This window comes from Hyaena hyaena, unplaced genomic scaffold (genome assembly GCF_003009895.1).
Source record: "Hyaena hyaena isolate Hyena2069 unplaced genomic scaffold, ASM300989v1 scaffold_765, whole genome shotgun sequence".
Taxonomy (NCBI): Eukaryota; Metazoa; Chordata; class Mammalia; order Carnivora; family Hyaenidae; genus Hyaena; species Hyaena hyaena.
The window spans coordinates 163,912-183,993 of NW_024081399.1; the positions used below are offsets into that span (position 1 = coordinate 163,912).

A 20,082-nucleotide genomic window follows, 5' to 3' on the forward strand; every position below is an offset into this window, starting at 1 on the left:
TCTTCTAATACTGAGCAGGAGTGGGGAACCAAATGCCATGAAAGTTCAAGGTTTGATACTCATGGTCCTTTGCTTAAATCCCCAAAAGAAAAGTCTCTTAAGAGGAAGGAAGATATTATCTATCACTTCTGTAATTTAATCCTTTTTTTTTATTTTAAAGGATCTTTGGGTTTACAGAAAAATTGAGCATGAAGTACTTCTCTCTCATTTTTCTATTTTGTGAAAACCTGATGTTGAGCCATTACAGGTGAGAAATTTATTGTATGCTCCTTTCACTCCTGAAGAATTCAGTCTCAATTCTGCTCCAAAGCGAAATGGCATTCGGTAATCACATATTACTTCCTATTATGGGCTCATCAGAAGTGTAACTTTCTACTTCTGATAACCATTTGCAAAGAGGAAAAAGAATGAAAAATGTAGGATTTGCAGTTCTGAATAAGAAAAATACCTGAGAGATTTCCATGAAATCTTCCTGTGCCAGTAAAAACACCAACTTCAACCGGAGCCACATGACTGCCCCCGTGATCTCAAAGAGTCACTTTGCCTGGCAAAGTCCCACCTCCCACAGCTGCAAAATGAAGATGTGAGACGAGCTCAGTGGTCCTCAGCCTCCCCCGTGACGCATTGCAACCTTCTCAAATGGGTTTTCGATCTCACTGTAGCTGAGTATCAAAATCAGTTTGTATAATTCAGGGTCATGTCCTCCTTAAAGGTTTGACAAAACTTGGCAGCAGGCCTGCTGGGGATATGTGCACATGGGGTTGTGTGTGTGTATCGGTGTCGTTTCCGCAGGTAGATTTTAATCTACTGATTCCATCTCCTTGGTGGCTCTGCTTGTATTCAGGTTTTCAATGTTTTGTGAAACACTTTGGAGAAGTCTTGTTTTTCTAAGAAATCATCCATTTCTTGCATGATCACATGGAAGTTATTAATAGTAGTCCCTTATGTTTTTTAAACCTTCTGCTCTGTTTTCAGTTATGGTCATATTTTCACTCTTAATATTGGTGGGGAGATTTTTTTGACCATTTTGTCCTTCTTTTTCATCCACATTTCCTGAGTTTTATCTGTTATATTTGACTTTTTATTAAAAAAACAACTTTTTGTTGTCCCTCTCTGCTTCTTGGTTTCTTTTTCTTTTATTTCTGTTTCTATATTTCTTTCTTTCTTTTTTATTTTCTTTAGTTTTATTTTGCTGTTCTCCTTATAATTTTTGGGTTGTACACTCTGCTTACTAATTTGAAGCCCTTACTCTTTTCTGATATATGCATATGAGTCTACAAGTTTCCCTCTCACCACTGCTTTGGCCACATCCCACAACTTTTGATATGAACTGTTTTCATTTTCATTAACTTTAAAATATGGTTTGATTTCTATTATTGATTTGTCTTTTTGAATGAGTTATTAGAAATATATTTTAGTATTTCTACATAAATTGGGAGTTGGCTATCCTTTAGTTATTTATTTCTGTTATTTCATCTCAAGCAAAACAAATACAATCTGATCTATACGATATTGTTTAGTATTTATTAACATTTTCCTTCTGGGCTAAAACATGGTTAATATTTTTTCTTGACAGAATCCCATTTATTTATTTTTACATAATGTAATTTCTCATCTTTTATTGAGGTATACTTGACCAATAAAAATTATATATATTCAAGGTATACAACTTGATGTTTTCCTATACATTGTGAAATCATCAACACAAGCCAATTAACATGCCTACTAACTCACATAATTACTATTTTCCTTTTATTCTTACTTTCTTGCATTTTCTTTTTACATGGATAAACTTGGACAACATTATGCTAAGTGAAATAATCTAGTACTGCATGATCTCACTTGTATGTGGAATCTAAAAATAGCAAAACTCAGGAGCATGTGGGTGGCTCAGTCAGTTAAGCATCTGACTTTGGCTCAGGTCATGATCTCACCATTTCTGAGTTGGAGCCCCACCTTAGGGTCTATGCTGACAGCTCAGAGCATAGAGCCCACTTCAGATTCTCTGTCTCTCTCTCTCTCTCTGCCCCTCCCCTGCTCACTCTCTGTCTCTCTCTGAAAAATAAATAAATATTAAAAAAATTTAAAAAATAAAATAAATAGCAAAACTCATAAAAGCAGAGAGTAGTAGAGTGTTGGTGATGAGGGGGCTGGGGTTGGGTGGAAAATAGGGAAATGTTGCTCAAGGGGTACAAAGTTTCAATGATGCAAGATGAGTAAGTTCTAGAGATCCAATGTATAGCAATGTAAATATACCTAACAAGAATTTCTTGAATACTTGAAATCTAAGAGAGTAGATATTGTTATCACCAATAAAACTTTATTTTTTAAAAAAATGTTCCGCTTGTGCTCTGGAAAATAAATTATTGCTGGGTGGTAGATTCTAAATATGTCCATTAGGTTAACCTTGCTAATTTTGCTGTGCAAAATGTTACAGTCTTAATACTTTTACTGCTTGCTTCATTAGTTTCCCGAGAAGTAAGTATTAAATCTTTCACTGTGATCATGGATTTGTGCTTTTTCTCTTCATAGCTCTGATATTTTTGGTGTTATGTGTTTTGACACTATTTGTTATGTGATTGTATATCCCCAATAATATATCTTTTGTTTATCTTTTAGCATTATCTTAACCCTTAGAATACTTCTTTCATCTTAAAATTGATTTCATTTAATATTGATATTTCCATGGCATATGAATCCTGATGTATTTTCTTTCATTCCTTTATCTTAACCTTTCTAGGTCTTTGCATTTTAGGCATATCCCCATAAACAACATATGGCCCAATGTTTCTATATGCAATACAAGAACCTTGATTTTTAAATAACAATTATAAGCCTTTATACTTATTGTGATTACAGATATATTTGGATTTATTTCTATCATTTGTTTGCATTTTTACACATAGACCAATGGAATAGAATTGAGATCTTTTCTATACTCTTTCTTTGCTTTAGTTTACCTCTCTCCTCTCCTGTATTCTCTTTACTAATCCACTCTTCTTTGTTTCCCTTAACCCTTCTATAGTACATGTGTCCCTTGAACAACATGAGGTTAGGGGTGTCGACCCCCTGTGCAGTTGAGAATCTGTGTATAACTTAGGATTCCTCAAAACCTTAACTCCTAATAGCCTACTGTTGACTGAAAGCCTTACCAATGACATGAACAGTTGGTTAACATATATCTTGTATGTTATATGTATTATATACTGTATTCTTGCAACAAAGTAAACTAGACAAGATTATCTGATTAAGAAAATCATAAAGAAGACAAAATACATTTACAGTACTGTATTGTAAGAAAAAAATCTGTATATAAGTGGACCTTTGCAGTTTAAATGCATGCTGTTTAATGGTCAACTGTATATAAAGAACACATTTCTTGTTTTTAAGTTTATTTATTCTGAGGCAGAGAGAGAGAGAGCATGCGCACATGCACAAATGAGTGAGGGAGGGCACAGAGAGAGGGAGAAGGAGAATCCCAAGTAGGCTCCACACTGTCAGCAGAGAGCCGAGGTGGGATTCCAACTCACAAACCCTGAGATCATGACCTGAGCCAAAATCAAGAGTTGGACGCTTAATCAACTGAGCCACCCAGGCGCCCCAACACATTTTATTTCTATTATTTTAGTTTTTAGCCTTAGCATTTTCTTTTTTCTTTTTTTAAGTTTATTAATTTTGAGAGTGTGTGTGCGTACAAGCAGTGGGGGAGGGGAGGACAGAGAGAGAGGGGGAGAGAGAGAGAGAGAGAATATTTCAAGCAGAGTCTGCACTGTCAGTGGTGTTAAAACCCGTGAACCATGAGATCATGACCTGAACTGAAATTAAGAAGAGTCTGATGCTTAACGGACTGAGCCAGCCAGGTGCCCCAGCCTTAACAACTTTAATAAATTACTTAAACTGTAAATTTCAACAGTATCTCTACCCTCCTAATGGACAATTCAAAAGCCTTAGAACACTTTTACAGAGATCATTTTCTTTCATTCTTAGATGCCTGGTATTTTGATTCCATTATGCTTTGTACCCCCTCTGAAATTAGCCACAGTTATTATTTTATATAGTCCATGCTTAGATTACCCACATATTTATCACTTTCTTTTTCACCATTGCTCCTTACATCCCACTCTTCCTGAGTTCAATTTCTATACTATGAAGTAGTTCTGTTACTAGTTATTTCAGCAAGTGTCTATGGTGAACACTCATTCTTAATTTCTTTGAAAGTATATGCAGGTTTACATTACAAATTAGCTAGTTAGAGAATGCTAGATTGATGATTACTTTCTTCTGTTACCTGTGGTGATGATTTCATTGTTTTCTGTCTTCTATTATTACTGTTTTCAAGAAGCTTAGGCCCATCTAATGGTCTGTCATTACTTTGTAGGTAATCATCTCTCCTCTGGTTGTTCTTGAGCTGCTTCCCTGTTATTGGTCTACAGTTTCACTATTATATGTCTACAAGTAGTCTCAGTTGTATTTATCTTCTTGTGATGCATTATGCTTCCAGAGTCTGAAATTTTACATTCATAAAATTCTAGAAAAGTACTTGTCTACTGTCTCATCCCTATTATGTTTTCTCTTTCTGCAACTTCTTTGAGATATACATAGAACCGTTTCATTCTATCTTCCATGTCTCTTGTTATCTCTTTCACATTTTCTATTTATCTCTCTGAAATGAACTCTAGATAATTTTAAAATATCTATATTCTAGGTCACAAGTTCTAAATGGATTATAGACAGCTGTGCCCAATATATTGTTATTTTAGGTTCAAAGTTCCTATTATTTATTTCTGGAAGTGCTATTTGGTTCTTTTCCAGATACACTCATTTCTTTCTTTGTCATAGCATCTTGTTATTTCTTATGGTTTTTATGGTAATCAGATCTTTAATTATAATAAACATAGTGAATTTTTTACTGAGTAGATGGAGGAATGAGGGAAAAGTAGGAAGCCTCTATTTAAAATTTTTTTTTATTTATTCATTTTTGAGAGGCAGAGACAGACTGTGAGTGGGGGAGGGGCAGAGAGAGAGGGAGACACAGAATCTGAAGCAGGCCCCAGGCTCTGAGGTGTCTGCACAGAGCCCAACGTGGGGCTCAAACCCAGGAACCACAAGATCATGACCTGAGCCAAAGTCAAATGCTTGACTGAATGAGCCACCCAGGCATCCCTGGGAAGTCTCTATTTTGCTATTTCTGCTGATTCTCACTCACAATGAATTGTTTCCTGCTGTGTTCTTAAATTTTGGATTGTGAGCTACATTCTATAGAGCTTTGTATGAAGAAATTATGGGTCACTGGTCTGAAGTCATGTTCCTTTAGGATGGTTTTATGTTTGTCATTGTCCAGGGATAGTTGCAGCTCACCTTCAATCTTACGCTAATTTCTTGGCTTGGAGTTTCTTGTATCACACAGGTCAAGTGTAGAGCTTTTAACCGAAACCCACATGTGGTACAGACCTAGGGTTTTGAATTACTAAGAGATATGTTTTAATATTTTTCCATCCAGATACATAGAGACAAAACTTCTTTCTCATCATGTCCCTGCACTGTTGGGAATGTTGATTTGTTTTGTTTCTTTTTTCCATTACTTATCAGTTAGCTGAGAATGTAGCTCTTCAATGGTCCTAGCTTTAAACCAGTTTTTTACTTCAAATTATTTTTCCTGTGTGAGCCCAAGGCCTAATCTCCTATCCTCAGGTAGATGCTAAATACCCCAATCCTTAGATTATTGATACTTCCAACTCCCTATCATTTCTATCCCTCTAGTAGTTAAAGTATTAACTCATTACGTCGTGCTCTGATTTTCAGTTTTCACTTCATGTCTGATGCCAGAAACTATGATCTCAACTATGTACATGAAAGAGTTTTTTATATCCAATTAGGCATTACTAGGTGTTCTTTGCAGAAGTATTTTCAATTCTCTTTATCTGCCATTTTGCTGAAATCAGAAGACTACTTTGGGTGTCTGCCTTTCACAGTAATCTGAGAGCTTCTCTGGGTTATGACTAGAGTCAAGACTTCATGGAATGTGTGGCAGGGGTATTCCAGGCAATGATAACAGAATGTTCAAACGCATGGAATTAAAAAGTCTATGCGAGTTTCTGGGAAAAGCCCTGTGTAGTTTATCTTTTGGTTATGTGAGGATATGTGGAGGAAGCTGTGACAGGTGCCAAAGATGACAGTCATTTCATTCCTTAATGAAGAATTTGGATTTCTCCAACAGCAAAATTGAAGCCATTAAAGAGATTTAAACAGTGGAATGTCATAATCAGATTTATGTTAAGGCTTATCACTCCAATTTCTCTGGGGCTGGACTATGTGGAAGAGAAAGTAGATGTGGGGAGACCAATGAGATTACCACCATAGTCCAGGAAAGAGTGAATTTTTAATCAGCCTATTTTCAATAGCACAGTTTGACGTCTAGATTTCTGGAGAACAGAGAAGATACCTTACAGAAGTGTATTGTGCACACATATACCACCACTTCCCCCAAGCTTTAAATAAAACTTGGCATCTTTAAGCACTCAATAAGTCATTAATTACTTTCTAATTGATTTGGCAAAGCAATCTATTATTGCATAGCCACACCCCAGCTACAACATCAAGCCCTTATGATTCATATTAATCTTCCCAATAGCATGAGAGGAAGCTGAAGTTTAAAATAAATAAAATATGGGGCGCCTGGGTGGCTCAATCGGTTGAGTGTCTGACTCTTGATTTCAGCTTAGGTCATGATCTCGCGGTTTGGGAGTTCAAGCTCTGCATTGGGCTCTGTGCTGACAGTGCAGAAGCAGCTTGAGATTCTCTCCCTCCCACTCTCTCTGCCACTCTCCCCTCTCAATAATAAATTAAGAAAATAAATAAAAACAAATAAATAAAATACAATGAAATCCCTGGGAAAAGCTAAATCAGAAACGTGGCTATGTGCTTCTCTGTGGGAACGGCACTCACTCTATTCTGGAGACTTTCGGCCAAGCCATATCGCTATTCTGGCATACTCTGTCCCTGAATCAGTTGCTTGTATGGATAATTAGTTCCTTCTATCAGTGAATTACCAAGGGTGTGAGAGTTCTCCCTCCTATCAAGTTACTCCAAGACCTAAAATAAAATCGCTCCTTGTAGAAAAACTTACTGTCTTCTCTAAGTAACCCACAGTGAATGATTTCCGTAGGAGAGAAGCTGGCTGTCAAGATCCGTCTGTTTCCTAAAACTCCCATCTACCCTCTAGTGAATACCTTTCAGCACATACTCAGACTCGCCTTTCTCAACCAATTCCCTAGGTTGTCGGATGGCCCGGAGGTCTACTGGTGTCTACACCTGTTTTATTGCCGTCAAACAGCTACTGAAGACAGACAGAGCCCACACTGGTCAGTTTAGAAGGAAAAAGATGTATAAAAATATACCCAAGTGGGCACAACATGACATTTTCTTTCAAGTATTCTGCACTTGTGGTCCGCCAAATATTTCAAGAATATTTTTCGACCGTATTTGGACAAGGTTCTGCCGAGTAAATGGGCCGTATAAAAAAAACAATGAATAGGATAAAAGGTTGATAAGGTATTGAGAATTAGTAAGCAAGCTGTCCTCACAACACTGTCCCTATACTCAGCTAAGAGCAGCGAGCTTTGTTTTCATTTTTCATTTTGCTGAGAAGACACCCTTTCTGTCTCTCACCCTTATTTATCTTATCCATGACTTTTAAGGCTTATGAGAAATTCATTTTTTTTTTTCTGAAGTACAGTGATGGCCTGCTGCTTTCAGATGTGAATACTGTGTCAGGAACAGGAGAGTTTGCTTAAGAATACTCCATCCGGGGTGCCTGGGTGGCTCAGTCTGTTAAGTGTCCGACTTCGGCTCAGGTCATGATCACACGGTTTGTGGGTTCGAACCCCGCGTCGAGCTCTGTGCTGACAGCTCAGAGCCTGGAGCCTGCTTCAGATTCTGTGTCTCCCTCTCTCTCTCTCCCCCTCCCCCTCCCCTGTTCATGCTGCTTCTCTCTCTCTCTCTCTCTCTGAAATAAAAAAAAAAAAAAGAATACTCCATCAGCAGCGGCGCACAGTTCTTCGAGGGAAGAGCATAGAGACACACAGGGAGTCGCGATGGTCATAGAGAAACATGGGGCACCTGTGACTCACCCTGGTGTGGCAGTCTGTGTTTTCAGTGAGTGCGAAGTCATTGCCTGCTGGCACCGGGGGAGTTTTAGCCTCTCCTGAAGAGGCTGTATTCCAGAAGCGCCATGCACTGAGCCTATGTGTGCTCTGTCCTTCGTGCCTTCATTTAACAAATATGTGTTGCACTCTTAACATTTACCCTGCTCCAGAGACAGTATAACAGGGCGGTTTGGGGCAAGAGCTCGGAATCTGAGCAGTCAGGCCAGGTTCAAATCTTGGCTCAGGCAATTATTGCTTTGTGACCTTGGGCAATTTGCTTAATATCTGTCCCTTGCTCTTTTCATCTGCAAATTGGAGGGTAATAATACCTCTCAGAGTTATTTGTTAGGATTAATCACTTAACAGTCAGTGCTGATAAAACTACACTAGCTCTGAAACACTGCTTATTATTGCCGGACACTGCGCTAAGCACGGAGGATGTGCCTGTCAGGGTCCCTGTTCCCTGGAACCACAAAAATCCACCTGGGGAAACAGATACCTGAACGGGCATTACAAGAAAGTATGGCAAGTGCCTTGAGGTGGAAGTTCAGGGAGTTATGGGAGCTCCCATGAGGAGGACCCAACAAATTCTCAGGCGAGTCACAGACATGTGGCACTGAAGCTGTTGCGGGATCTGGCCTGGATCACCCGGCAGAAGAACCAAGCGGCACTCGGAGATCTTGGAAGGGAGGAGGTTTATTTGACACCGGTGGGCTCAGGAGATCGTTCTCCAGAGGTCTGAGCCCAGAGCGTTAGCAGGGGGAACAATTTATAGCCAGTTACTTCCGCATTCCTCATTAATCAGGGACAGGTGTCTCCTGTTCGTCCTGTTGGCCATCTTACAGCAGATTTTGTCTCTCAAAGCCAAGATTCCAGAAGGATGATGGGGTTAAGAGAGGACGCATGCTCAAGTCCGTGCTTCTCTTGGCTTGAGTGCGCAGACAGAAGCTCAGGTATCAAAATCTGAAGGAAATCTTGACCTGGTACACAGTAGGAAATGAGAACGTTTGACCTGGCTAGGCCATGAACTCTGAGTGAGTTTGCGTGCTGGGGAACATGTAGGGATGAGGGCAAGGAATGAAAATGGAGATGAAAAACAGATAACGCAAAGCCTGTAAACCTTGTAAGAACATGCAAACCTGATGAGCCATTAAGAGTATGCATTTTGCCCTGGGAGCAATGGGGAACCCCTGAAAGGTTCCAAGCAAGGAAATTATATAGTGATTTGTGAGTAATAAGAATATTGTTTTGGCTGAAGTAGAAGGATTCATTCACTTTTTCAACAAATATTTCTTATTGAGTATCTGTGGTGTGCCAGGAAATGTCCTAGGCCTTGGGGATACAACAGCAAACAAAACAACATTTTAAAAAATACCACATCTTGGGGCACCTGGGTGGCTCAGTCATTTAAGAGTCCAACTTCAGCTCAGGTTATGATCTCACAGTTTGTGGGTTCAAGCCCCACATCAGGCTCTGCACTGACAGCGCTCCAAGCTGTGAGTGCAGAGCCTGGAGCCTGCTTGAGATTCTATGTCTCCCTCTTCTCTCTGTCCCTCCCCTACTTGTGCTCTATCTGTCTCTCTCTCTCAAAATAAATAAACATTAAAATTTTTTTTTATTTAAAAAATACCAAGTCATTATAGGGTTTGAGTAGGTGAAGAATGACAAAAAGCATAATAAATTATATATATAGTGATTATATTATATATAATATAAAATGGTGTATATATACACACACACACACACACACATATATATATACACACACATATATACTATTATCTGTAATGATAGAAGCAACAAAAGAATTAAGACTGCTGAGGGATGGCTTGAAATTTTAAATGGGCCTCATTTGAGAAAGTGGCATTTGAGCAAAGTCTTGATAGAGAAGAGGGTGTGAACCATATGTCTATAGGGAAAGGGTCATTCTAGGCAGAGGAGATAACCAATGAAAAGGCCCTGAGGAAGAAGTATGCCTTGCCTAATAGTAGAATGCTAAGGAGACTAGAAAACAGTAAGTAAACTAGGAGGGATCATGGGCAATGAAGCAGAACTATAATGATGGGGTATGGAACCACTGTAGGCCATTGTAAAATTGGTTTTGGTGACGTTAAGGAACCTTTGAACGGTTTTGAGTGTAGGAGTGATTCAATCTGACCTACGTTTCAACAGAACTGTTCTGACTACTTGGTTAAGAATAGAAAGTACAGTGACATGTAAGCAGGGAAACCAGTTAAAATATTACTGCAATAATTCAGGTGAGCGATGAGAGTGGCTTTGAATTCAGTGGGGCCAGTCTTAGGCCACCCTAAAATGTGTAATGTTCAGGGAAAGAGTTTAAATGAAAGCCCACATGTGATATATTCTGTCTTCCTCTCTTATAAATATGTCTTCATATTAAGAGTTTTTAAAATTTTTTTTAACATTTATTTATTTTTGAGAGATAGAGACAGAGTATGAGTAGAGACGGGCAGAGAGAGGGAGACCCAGAATCCAAAGCAGGCTCCAAGCTCCGAGCTGTCAGCACAGAGCTCAACGTGGGGCTTGAACCCATGACCCATGAGATTATGACTTGAACTGAAGTCAGATGCTTAACTGACTGAGCCACCTAAGTGCCCCTATATTAAGAATTTTTTAATGCATAAGCATTCTTTTTTTTTTTTTTTTTTTAATATTTTTATTTATTTCTAGGAGAGAGAGAGAGACAGCGTGAGCAGGGGAGGGTCAGAGAGAGAGGGAGTCACAGACTGAAACAGGCTCCAGGCTCCGAGCCGGCAGTCAGCACAGAGCCCGACGCGGGGCTCGAACCCACGAACCGCGAGATCATGACCTAAGCGAAAGTCGGACGCTTAACCGACTAAGCCACCCAGGCGCCCCAAGAATTTTTTAATGCATAAGTATATGCTTTTTAAATAACTTGAAGCTGGAAAAATATCAAATATGACCAAATTTATATATTATTATGTGTATCTGGGAATTCTGTCTGTAGACTGGCAATATATGCATAATCAATAACGTAAACCATATTTCATAGTTTATTATATATCTATTCTATGAATTTTTTCTTGTCTTTATTACTGCAAAATCATTGTGGTTATAATCAAGCTTTTAACATAATATTTATTCTGTTCATGACAGTGGTAGATATCCTTTTGCGAGTCACTATAGTAGTAATGTTAATAATTTCAATTTGGGGAAACTTTATCTGTGAGGCAATAGCAACTGAAATTGCAAATAAAATTGTTAGAGCAATACTTAGATTCATGAATGAACCATAGATTTTACTTGCCACAATCAAATAGTGTAATGGAGTGCATTTGACCAATTTCATTACTGCAGAAAATATTACAATATATTTAAATTTCATCATTTAATTCACCAGGATGTACACAAATGTCACAAAACCTTAAAGTAATATATAGGTGTATAGTAATTTTAAAAAGTTGGTTTCATGCTTCCCACAAGTTATGTGGAAATTTAAAGAAATTTACACTTGAAATTTAAACAGATATGAATTGTTTAATATGAGAAAATATTCCTCAGCTGCCATGTCCAATTGTGAATACTGAACTAATTCGTAACTCCTTCTGGAACCATGAACTAGAACACAAAAGAAAGCAAGAAAGTGGACACACCACTGCTAGGAAACAATATTTTGTTCCCCAAGATTCTACTGCATTTATGCTATTTGAGAGGGAGGATTTGATAAGTCAATTTGCTCTTTTCATTTTTTAGGGGCTTCTGCGTCTCAGATCCTCCCCCATACTCCAATGCAGTGTCCATCTTCAATTTCAGCAGCCATACAAACTGTGAGTCTTCGCAGCATTTATATGCAGTTATTTATTTTTCCAAGAATACAGAGCAAATGATCTAAGTGTTTCTCTGGCGCCTGAATGATATTCATCAGGAAAATTGATAGTTAGGGTTACAGATTGTATTTTGTCGGTGCTGAATGTTTGTTCTCACATTATAAAAACTGTCCATGTGTTCCTTAACAAATTTATTTGTGTGTGTTTTGGATAGGCAGGGCCCTCTAAAGAAGTTAAGAGAAAAGGCACCTCTTCTCTGGGTCTAAAGGTGAGACTGCTGGAGGGGTTCAAAAGAGGCAGATTCTGGATATATTTTAAGGTATAGCCAAAGAATCTACTGTTAACCAAGATGGACAAGACTGCACTAGGATCAGGCTTTGGTGTAGGAAGATTAGGAGCTCTTGTTTTGAATCCTGAATTTGAGATATGTATTAAATATTTATTAGACATCTAAGTGGAAATGTCAAGTAGGCAACTGTATATACAAGTCTGGAGTTTAGCAGAGAGGCTGAAGATGTGATTGGGGAGTCATTAGCATATAGATGGTATATAAGGACATGAGACTGAATAAAATCACCAACATAGTAAATATATTTTAGAGAAGAGCTATGAGTAGAGATCCCTTGGCCCTCCTACTTTAAAGTTTGGGAAGAAAAGAAGATGGCAAAGGAGACTGAGAAAGGAAAGCCTACAAGGTGAAAGGAAAAGAATAAAATAGATCACAAAATCCAGATATTTAAGCCAGACACTGTTTAAGGAGCATTGTGCCAAATACTGGTGATAGATGACCACTGAGACTTGACCATCGTCTATAGCAATGTCATCATCATTGGTGACCATGAGAAGAGCAGTTTAGTATGAAGTGGTATGAGTGAAAGCCTATTTGAAGATGAGAGAATGGAAGGAAAGGAATTGGATATACAAGTATAGACAACTCAAGGAGTTTTGCTGCAATGGATAAAACAAAAATGTGGTGGTGCCTGGATGGCAAAGTGCACCCAAGGTTATTTTTTAAAGACAGGAGTCGCAACATGTGTTTGTATGCTGATAGGAACAATCTAGAATAGTGGAGAAAGAATGATCATGTAGGAAAGATCGAGGAGAACAGCTGGGGCAATCAGTGTCTAGAGTGAGAGGAAATGGGAACTAACACATAGATCAGAAGGAATGACTTGAGGCAGAACAATGTATAATTAATCTATGGTAACAGGGAGAAGGTAGAGTATGTGAGTACAGCTGCTGGCAGGTGAGTATATGTGATGGTGCGAGCATGTGGAAATTCTCTTCTGATCACTGCAGATTTCTCGGTGATAGAGTAAGTGATCTCATCAGCTGATAGTAAAGATGGGGTAGGCAGTTGTAGAGGTTTAAAGAGAGAGGACATCATAAAAGTATGAATGTTGGAGAGTGAAGGAGTACATGGATGACATGAACTATCTGCACGCAGGTATTGGGCATGACTGTAAGGTAATTCCAGTAAGCGTGGCTGTGTGATTTTACCCAGCCACATTCACTTGCATAGCTACTGGTGCACAAGAGGAAGAGAGTTGGTTTTAACCAGGTGATTGTTCTTCTAAGACAGTACAACAAAGCCAGAGAGTATCAAGGGAGTTGAGGGTTACTGCAAAAGAAAGATTTTAATGTTGGACTCCGAAGTTAAATCTGGTCAAGGAGGTAAGAGAAGACATGAGGATTGAAGGACAAAGGCAGAGGGGGTAGAACCACTTACGTTCAGCATGAGTTGAAGAATCATTTGAGTTGATGTAAGAGAAGGAGTCGGATGGACAGATAGGGGGTGGTGGACAGAGTGATGATTGAGATGGAGATATGGAAGAGCTGACATGACAGAATCGAGGTTATGACCATGGGAATGAGCATCTGAGTGAGAGTAAAGACAAAATCCTCAGAGGAGAAAGCTTCAAGGAATTGAGACTTTGGAACATTGGAGTATCACATATGGCTATCATGAAATTGCTGAGAATTAAGACAGGAGTCACGTTGGAGAAAATGTCAGTGCACCAGGAAATAACAGCTTTGGGAAATGATTGGGGAATGGCCCAGCAGCCATTAGAAGTCACCACAGTAGGGCAGAGTGAGTAATTTCGCCTGGTGACAGGAGAATCAAAACTGACAGTGTTTAGGGAGGAGGAAGGGAGAACGGTCTGGAGACAGTAATGAAGAATCAAGGTGGACAGCTCTCTGGCCTCCAGATGTAGTGTAAAAGGAGGCAATGGGAGAAAAATGAGGTGCAGTGTGAGAAGACAGCAGAAGAAGCAATGTGCTCATAGGGCATCTAGGTTTTAATTAGAGAAAATGGGAAAGGGAGATTTCAGAACAGAGACTGACATCCTGGTGGGTTTTGCTAATGATAGGAATGGTGAGTTTCAGAGAATACAGTGGACGACCTTCTGGAGTCAAGGAAAGGTCAGAGAAATGGACAAGATGGAAGTGGTGGTGTGGAATTATATGGAATTTAGACTGGGGAAGATGAACCCTGGGAATCTCGGACTTCTTGTGGTAACTGACATATCAGGGATAAAATCACACAGGTCCGGTGGTCTCAACACAGGCTGTGGTGGTAAAGCCATGAGTGTTGGAGAGTGAGGGAGTGCGTGGATTACGTTAAATGTCCTGGGACTAACTCTTGACCCAGGAAATGCAAGAGTATGAATTGGTTTAGTGTCCATCTTGATTTGGCCCACAATATATGTCAATTCTTATCATCATTGGGTTAGTGACTACCTTTGATTTGTTTCTGTGTCTTTCTGTGTGTATGTATGACCATCTGATGCCTTTAAGCCAATTGTTTTCATTATTACTAGTTAATTAACTAATGAATTAATTTAGATATTTAGAGAGCAACTTCCTTGGACCAGGGTGCCATGCACAGGGACTGAGAGTGGAATATTGTACCCACCTTTAAATAGCTCACAGAACATCAAGGGAGAATGAGTAGAACAATGATTATAGTTGTATATAATTAATAATCCTAAATGTGGTATAAAAATAGGCTAATATATTGTCCATCAGACAGGTGATTGAATTTACCTTTGACAGCTACATTTATTTTCATTTGTTGGTCCATAGAAATGCAAAAAATAAAAATTATATCTACATACCAGCTGTCACGAGCTCTTATCAGCTTACTGTCCCAAAGAATCTTGGGCTCTTGAGTGGGAGGGTATTTAATACAATTCCTGCTTCATGTCAGTAGAGCGTTTAGCAGGAAAAAGGCTGGAATAGGAACAGGGAAACCTGGCCCGGCTTCATGGCCATGTATTGGATCTCAGTTTCTCCCATATAAACCGAGTGCATTGCCATGAACTTGTGTGTAAGAGTGTGGGTTTAGTCCTGAATTCACAGAGCATTTATTGAGTGCTTATTATTTTTAAGGATTTCCAATAGAAAGTCGGATCAAGTAAGATAAGTTTCACCTCACACTCAGCTGCCTAATTATTTCACAAATACAAAATGTGCTTTTCATAAAAAAACAGAATTTCCTTTGGAAAAAGCTTAGAATAAGAAAAAAATTCTCCCCCCCCCCCCCATTTTTTGGTTGGCAGGGCTAGGGAACTCATTCTTGCTGATTACCATTTAAATCCCTCGCAAAGACTGACTGAAAACCTGAGTGTTAGTTTCCAATTAGCTGCTAATTAAGGTGCTAACCAATAATTCGGGGGTTGGTTGGTAATATGTCAGTTTTTCCATACTCCTAATGCAATTGCGTTGCTGAAGGGTGGGAAGCAGACAACACAGGTTGCTGCTTTCTTGCATTTCCCATTCCATTGTTTCATTGCTTACCAATGGAGAAACATTCCAAGGCTGAAGGGTAGTAACCAACAGGACACTCACCCTTTTGCTATTGGTTTCATCCTTCAGGTGCTTTGGTGTATTCCCTGTAAAGCGACTTGAAGAAAGGGGGACCTGGGTGTCTCAGTCAGTTAAGCATCAGACTTGGGCTCAGGTTCAGATCTCGCAGTTCATGAGTTCGACCCCTGCGTCAGGCTCTATGCTCACAGCTCGGAGCCTGGAGCCTGCTTTGGACTCTGTCTCTCTCTCCTTCTGCCCCTCCCCTGTTTGTGCGCTCTCTCTTTCTCTCAAAAATAGATTAAAACATTAAAATTTTTTTTAAAAAAATAAGAGGGGTTGAAAAGGGGGAAATGGAAAGAAAAGATGCTAAACCCTGTCTTACAAGAAACATAACTTTATGGAAAGCAAACAACAACAGCAATTCACCCTGATAATTTCTATTTCTCCACAGCTCTAATTCAAGGACACAAAGCATCACATTACCTAGTACTAGTTACTCGGGTGGTTTAGTCAACAGGTCGACAGGGATACCTGTGAAAATGCCACTGCGGCACAGGAAGTTATTCTCGAAACCGACTGGACAGCAGAACTGATTTTATGCTGCTTTAGCCAATGGTGAAACCAACAGTTTTACACTGCCTGAGCCATCACTAACACAAGGCCACTTTTGGAGGTGGAGACAAAACTGAGAGAAAGGAGCAGTGATTATCTTTGAATAATGATTCAAAAGAGCTGCTATTTCCGAGCTCCAGTCATGCTCCCCTGAGAAAAGCCATGGTTTCTAGGTGGAGGGCCAGATAATATCTCAGGGGGAGAGGAGTTGCCATGTGCGCTGAGACTCAAAGACCAGTCTTTACATTCAATATTTGTTCTCTTCTGAAGGTTAAGCCATTTAGGGACAAGATTTCTGGAGCTTTTAGTGTCACCCAGTCTTCCTACGGGGAAAAGAGGACCATCACTTATAGTGGCTTTGTCAGCCTTGGCCAGCATGTTTCTTGAGAATCAGCAAATGTAGGTTGTTTTGGAGGGTGGGTAGCTGAACTAGAAGTATACTTCTGGGAGACACATAGCTGGAAAGACTTCTAATTCTTGCAGGAAGAAGGCAATGTCAACATTAACAACGTACTGAGGAAGCCAGCCTTTAGGACTGATGGGAGCTTTTATTCTTGGATTTATCCACATGTTCAACAAACAGTACAAAGTACCTGTTGTTGGCAGGCTCCATATTCAGTGAAAATATGTAGCAGGTGAATATTAAACCATCTCTGCCACGTAGGAGCTGTGTAGTGTGGAAGGTTAATAAATAGATAATTACAATATAGTACAAACAGGGTTTTGATTGGGGAATCACAGCTTGCTCTGGAATACACCAGAGAGTCGTAGAGGTATAGGGAAGGTTTCCCAATATTTAAGCCCTTTTATTTGTACTCAGGCGACTCCTCCTTAGTGTCAGGAGAAAGTGATTATTTAAGTAATCTATTTAGTAAGTATTTATTGAACATTCACTATGTTTTAGGTGCCATTCTAGATATTGGAATCATGAATAGGAAAGAAAAGAAATTCGTATAGTCTAAAAAAAGAGGCAGGGAATAAACAACATAAATAAGCAAAACAAATCATATGCTAGAAAATTCAAAGTGTTATAGAGAAAGTGCAGTGAGGAAGGGGAATAAGGAGTGTCAGATGAGCAGAGTGTCAGATGAGGAGGAAGTTTGCAAAATTTAAATGCTCTTACTCTGAGTGAAAAATCATGTTCTAGCAGAGGAGTGACAAGATCTGATTTCTACTTCAGCAAGATCACTGTGGTTGATATTGTCAATAATAGACTTATGGGGCCAAGTTGGGAAATAGGGAAGCTATTAGAATAATCAAGACAAAAGAAGAGGATGGACTGTATCGGGTTTATAGCATTGGAAATTGTGAGAAATGGGTAGATAGAAATGGATGGATATATGCTTGATATATCTTGAAGATATTACCTTGGAGCATTTGTGGTTGGGTTTGGGATGTGAAAGGGAAAAAAATCAAGGATGGCTCCAAGAATTTTGCACTGAGCAACTAGAAGGATGGAATCAACATGAACTAAAGTGGAAAAGAATGAGGAAGCAGCAGGTTGATGACGGGAAGATGGGAGATCAGGAGTTCGGCTGTGGACTTAAAAAAGGTTGAGGCACTAATTAGCCAAGTGGAGATGTTGATTAGGCAGTTGGATATATGGGTCTGGAACTGAGGGGAGAGCTCAGAGGAGTGATATAAATTTGGAAATCACCAACTTATAGATAATTATGTAAAGGCCTGAGGCTGCATGAGATCACCTAGAAAGTGAGTGTACACAGAGAAAAGGCTCAAAGACTGAACCCTATTGCACTGCAACATGAAGAGTTTGGGGAGATGTCACAACTAAACAATGGAAGTGTTTCAAGAAAGAGGAGGTCACCAACTATTTCAAATGCCTCTAATGATTAAATAAGTTGAGGAAAGAGGATTGAACACTGGTTTTATCAATGTGGAAATGAATTTTCTGGCCAAAACAAAAGTAATTGTGGTAGAATAGTGGAGTCAAAAGCCTGATCGGAATGAGTTCAAGAGAGAATGGTAAGTGAAGAACTGGAGACATTACATAGACAACTCTTGGAAACCACTTTTAACATCTTCTGTTTGATAAGTAAAGCCTCCTCAAGCGACTCTCCATTCTTTTCCTGTACATTTAAGGACATGGAGTCTGAACTGGGAGCTTTCTTTTACAGGGGAGAGGGAAAGCCGGAAGAAACAATTTGGAATGGAATTCAGCAGGAGGTTCTCAAGTTCAAAGAAGGCAGCAATGTTATTGGACTGTTCAGTTTGCAAGGAACAGAGAGATATTCAGGTTGACTGAGTTCAAAAGTGCTAATTGGAAAAATACATAGAGAAATGAAAGATAGGAAAGAGTCTTAACAGCAGCCCTTGGAAAGCTGGAATATTACTCAAGATACAAGCAGGGACCCAGTCTTATTCCAATATCCTCACCAACAGATGTTCGTTGCTCCCTATTCTAACAACTCTACCGTATTCCTGACTCAGCTTTTCCCTCCACCTGTTTCCATTCATTCTACTTGGGCTACTACTCCTAGTCATCTCTGGCCTCTCTTATCTCATGGCTTCTGAATAATTATAAACTCTACTGCCTCATGCTTCCACTTCCTGTTTTGTTTCATTCAGTTTCTGTACAATGACCAATCACTAACTTTTTCTGTATCTCCAAGTTAAAACTCCCCAAAAGAGGATTAGATTGGTTTACCTAAGAGAGGGTAACCATTCTATTGAGCATAGTTCTTTTTCTTTTTTTTTTCTTTTTTTTAAGGTCTTGTTCTATATAGGACTGGTTCTGATTTTTGGTCGATTGTGGTCAGGGTGTTGGACTCATGCGGTCCCAATTCATTAAGAATCATGGCAGTGGTATAATGGGCATTGGTAGCCATTCATAGCTTCACAAACTTCTTTTCTTCCCTATAATTTAAAATTTTAAAAGATTTTGTTTATTAAGTAATCTCTATGCCCAACATGGGGCTCGAACTAACGAGATCAAGGATCGCACACTCTTCCACCTGAGCCAGCCAGGCACCCCCAAACTTCTGAATACAGTTGGCTGAAGGGAAAATAAGTTGGAAAAAGAGATAAATACATATAAAAGATGGCTAAAATGACTTCAAATTCAATTGTGTAGAACTTTTTTGAAATAATAACTACTATAATATATCATTAAAGTATATATATATATATAAAGAGAGAGAGAGAGAGGGAGAGAGAGAAGTATGAATGCAGAGATGGATCAATTTCTGTATAGGAATACTGTATGTTTTAAAGATAATTCCCTCCAATTAAGCTATCAGTTGAATTCAATTCAATAGGAACCAAAATCCCAGTGAAAATTTCTTTTGAAACTTGACAAGTTGATTCTAAAATTCTGATGGGAAGAGAAAATATGTTGAGGGAATCTTGCCCTACAAATATAAAAGTCTATTATAAAACCATGGCAATAAAAAGGGTATGACCTGGTACTAAATAGAATAGACAAATAGACCAATTAAACAAATGGAGATTCCAGAAAGAAAAAAATAAAATATGCATTGTAATTCATTAGATGATAAAGATTTCATTTATGTCATCAAATATATAATGAGGAGACAACAAGTTGGAGAAAAAGAAATGAAACAGTTAAACTGTACTTTATAGCATACATCAACAAAAAGCCACATAAATTAAAGACATACACATAAAAGTTAAAACTGAAAGAAATAGAAGAAAACATAGGATGCTATTTGTGTAATCTTGGAGTAGAG

General features: G+C 38.9%; 1 long non-coding RNA gene across 1 annotated transcript in view; it reads left to right on the forward strand.

The window, feature by feature from the left end:
- LOC120221238 overlaps positions 1-11,947 on the forward strand; it is a 36,284-nt gene extending 24,337 nt beyond the window's left edge. The window contains exon 3 of the long non-coding RNA XR_005525763.1: positions 11,880-11,947. This is a non-coding gene — a long non-coding RNA (uncharacterized LOC120221238). The remainder of the gene's footprint in view (positions 1-11,879) is intronic.
- Positions 11,948-20,082: the final 8,135 nt, after the last annotated feature.